Source organism: Nesoenas mayeri (genome assembly GCF_963082525.1).
Source record: "Nesoenas mayeri genome assembly, chromosome: 6".
Classification (NCBI taxonomy): Eukaryota; Metazoa; Chordata; class Aves; order Columbiformes; family Columbidae; genus Nesoenas; species Nesoenas mayeri.
Window position 1 is genome coordinate 6,689,700 of NC_137545.1, and position 4,178 is coordinate 6,693,877.

Here is a 4,178-nt window from a genome sequence, read left to right on the forward strand (position 1 = left end):
GAAGGGAGTGGAGCATCTCCCATGTGAGGAAAGGCTGAGGGAGCTGGGGCTCTGGAGCTGGAGAAGAGAAGACTGAGGGGTGACTCATTAATGTTTACAGATATATAACGGGTGAGTGTCAGGAGGATGGAGCCAGGCTCTTCTCGGTGACAACCAATGGTAGGACAAGGGGTAATGGGTTCAAACTGGAACACAGGAGGTTCCACTTAAATATGAGAAGAAACTTCTTCATTGTGAGGGTGGCAGAGCCTGGCCCAGGCTCCCCAGGGAGGTTGTGGAGTCTCCTTCTCTGCAACCCACCTGGACACCTTCCTGTGTAACCTCATCTGGGTGTTCCTGCTCCATGGGGGGATTGCACTGGATGAGCTTTCCAGGTCCCTTCCAATCCCTGTCATTCTGTGATTCTGTTACCTGGCATCCCCACGCCCCTCGCATCTTCATAAAACCCGTGGCTGCCTCGGGCAGCCCCATCAGTGCCATCTGCACGATCTGCCAGCCCACGCTGAAAGGTTTGGGGTTCAGGTGGAGGTAATCGAGGAGAGTTTGAGCAGATGAGAGTTTGTTTCACCTGCTGGTGGCAGAATCTCAGGGCATGGTGCCAGGCACGCAGGGAGGAACTGGAAAATCTTTTCCTGTTTGCCTCACAGCCCAGCTTAGACAGCATCAGCTTATTGCTGTAGCTGGTGGAAAACTGAGAAATCCCTTAGGAGGAAGGGTATAATACAATGACCAAGGGTTTTATACAAAGGTGTGACCAGAAGGCTTGTATTAATGAGAGGGAAGTTGAATTCTTGTCTGTTCCACCTGTGAATCCCCACTGAACTCAGTATGAGAAGGCCTGAATGACAGGGATATCTGAAAAACGCTTGCAGTTTAATTATTGTCAAAAAGCTGTAAGAAGAATTTGAGTGGCTGAGGAGTTATGCAGCCTGAATATATATCACCAGAGTAAAATCCCATTAGAAGCAGATGAAACTACAAGTAGCTGATAGCTGGACTACTGAATAAAACCCTATTCAAAGGCTGATGTTATGTATTTTTCCACTGCAGGGCAGGAGTGAAACTTCAAGCTGTTGTTTAAAGAAAGAAACTCTGGCCCTCAGGGCTGCAGCAGGAAAGATAGTTAAAAAAAGAGATCATTAAAGAAAAATCCCTCTTGAAGACTTTGATGTCTATCGATGCAAGGTGCTATTTGTTCTCCTGCTGAAGACAGATCTGAAAGACTCTGCAATTACTAATAAATGACTTGCAATATTGAGCAATTACCAACAATGCAATCATAAAACAGTGCAATAACTAAATAATTATACACTTGTTAGGAGAATCGTTACTGGATGCCTTGGAAAGAAAGGGGAAGGACGTAAGAATACAAAAGACAGGATATTGGATACCACACAAATAGCAACAAAATGCATTTTGCAGCCAGAATGCTGAGTAGTTGTACATGCTCAGGGCCAAATCCCAGTCCTAGAGAAAAAGGAATAAAAAAAAAGTGGGGGCTGTGAGAGGAAAAATGATGAATGGGAAGGTGAGGTTTCATCAACAGAAGATGGTAGAGAGTGAGAACAGCTGTTGTTTAGATTTCCCCCTCAATGAATTTGGCATTATTCCAGAAACATCTGGAGAAAACATCTACATGGATGAATTGGTTCTTGGAAGGAAAGGTGTGTATCAGTTGCCACAAGGCAGACTGATGCACCGCTGGCTTGGCTCACCCATGTTCAGCTGTCACCTTAAGTGAGAAAGCTGGAATACCATGGAGAAGAATGACATTATCTGAAAGCAGAAAGCACACTATGTACTGTATACACTACAGAAAAAGATCTGTTGTTGAGGAGATCAAGAAATCATAGCTGGAGGATTTTGGATACGTAGAAGGATTAGGGACCATCTGGAAAAAGGATCATCTGGAAAAAGGATCATGTCAGGGAGCATCTGTGGTAAAACATTAAAGGAAAGGCGGGGTGCTTAACACGCCTGACCCAGATAGCTTTGTAGGCACTGTCTATATAAGCAGAGTACAATTTATGGAATGGTCTAGAGACTCAGGTACTCCTGCAGAGCACAATGCCGTTCCTGGAACAGCAAGAAATCCTTTTCAACAGCGATAGCCAAGTGTGAGGGGAAGGCAAATAGGAGTAACTGGGACTGCTGGGTGAGCCCACACTCCAGCAGCCAAAGGCTTATGCTCCCTCCTCCCCCTGAACAAAGGACAATGGGGGTGTTCTGCTCTAATCCTGCTTCTGGCATCCATGTTCACTTAATCCTTTGTGGCCAAGGGAGGGGAACAGCCACTTGTACACCCTCCTCCTTCAGCTGGCAGCACGCACAGCATCTCTTTCCACTGAGTCCTCTCCTCTCCCCGCCGTGTTGCTGGAGGTTGATTTGTGATCTCAGGGACCAAAGTTTCCTCCCTCTTTGAGTTCCCTCCCAGCTGCTCTGGCCTGGGAACCCACAGCTTTTCCACATTTAGAGCAAATCCTTCAGCTTTGGGGAATGAATGGGTAAAAACTTTTAGCATCTGTAGCTCGGATTACTGGACAGTATAAAATAGCCTGGAAGGAAGAAAAGGAGAAGGCAAAAGAAAGTAAACAGAGAATTGAGAATTGGTGAGAATCCTTGAAAAAACCTGCACTTTCAGCTGTGATGTAAATGGCCTTTCAATGGATTTTATGCCAAAACAGACATTTTAAAATCACATATGTTAATTAAAATTACATATATTGTCCAGGTTACAGCAAATACATATGTTGCTGTTAGCAGCCACAAACAACGGCTGCAAACAGAACAACTAATGAAACCCAAAGTACAAGAAATCAGTGCTAAAAGCTGGAAGTAAACAGAATCTGGAAACAACATGCTATTAAACAGAAACCAGCGGTGGCCCTTGAAAGCTCGCTTTTTTTTTTCTCTCAGATAATCAAAGGCCATATTGTGCCTTTAGGCGCAGCTTTGAGCAAGGAGAGCTGAATAAATCGTGTTGCTGCAGGGGCAGCCGCAGGGTGGGAAGAACAGAGTCAGTGTCACAGCCCCGTTGCTCAGCTCAGCCAGCAGATGTGGGGCCGAGCTCCATCCCGAGGAACGGTGACAGTCCTGCTCAGGGGTGCCAATCGCTACTGCAGAGCTGTTCTGTGGCTTGAGAGCATCCCATGGACACGGGCTCTAAAATGGGTATTTAACACACAGTGCGCTGTGTCAGAACTAATTTGACAGACCCTGGGATCTTAACCTGAGTCTCCTCAGTCAGTGGTGTAGTAAAAGTAAAAGCCTTTGTTTTTTTGTTTTCCTCTCCACTTCATGTACAACTTCTAAAGATTTTTGTCCAAAAATCCCAGTGAGGGAAAATCAAGCCTGACTGATAGTCACACCAGCCTGTGTGCTTCTGCATAACCTCAATTTACTGTATACCCCGTTTGTACATTGAGCTACCTGGAGATGAACAAGATCATTAGGGAGGGGTGGCTAAGAGCAAATCCAGGTGATAACACACATGGCCGACGTTATCACAGCATTAATAAAGAAACTCACAGTTCGTAGTTCAGCCTTTCTATGGAGAACCAGGGAGATCCCAGGGCTGGGCAGCTCCCAGCCATCCCAGTGCCCGATAACATTCACTAACACAAGACACCTCTTCCCCAAATTGCTGTGACTTTCCATGCTGTCCTTGTTCCCTTCCTGGGTGTCCTGGGGAAACATCCTGGCACAGAGGTGGCTCCTGGCCAAGGTTCACCACAGATGGGACAAGAATGAAACTCTCAAAGTGATCAAGGGGACCACAAACCCACCCTTGGTACATACAAGGGTGAGACTGAAGCAGACTTTAGCAGTCAAAGTGAAAACAACAGTAAGATTTTTTTAGATATGTGAACAGAAATAAAACAAGAAATCTGAGATTCTATCCACCTCTGCTTTTAAGTCAGCTTCAAAAGGCTTTTCTTTCTTTTTCTGTCGGTCCTAGCAATTGTATCACTAAGGTGTTTACATAACTTTGCGGCTGAGGACCTTTTAAAAGAAATCTTTAAACATGTAACTTTTATACATAAATCTCCCCTGGGGCTCTATTTAGATTTTCCTTCGCCTCTGGATTTCTCTGAACACACCAAACTTTTAAGAACGTTAATATTCTTTGGGCCTATTCAGACGGAGCCATGTCCTGTCCACACTAAACAGAGCTTGTT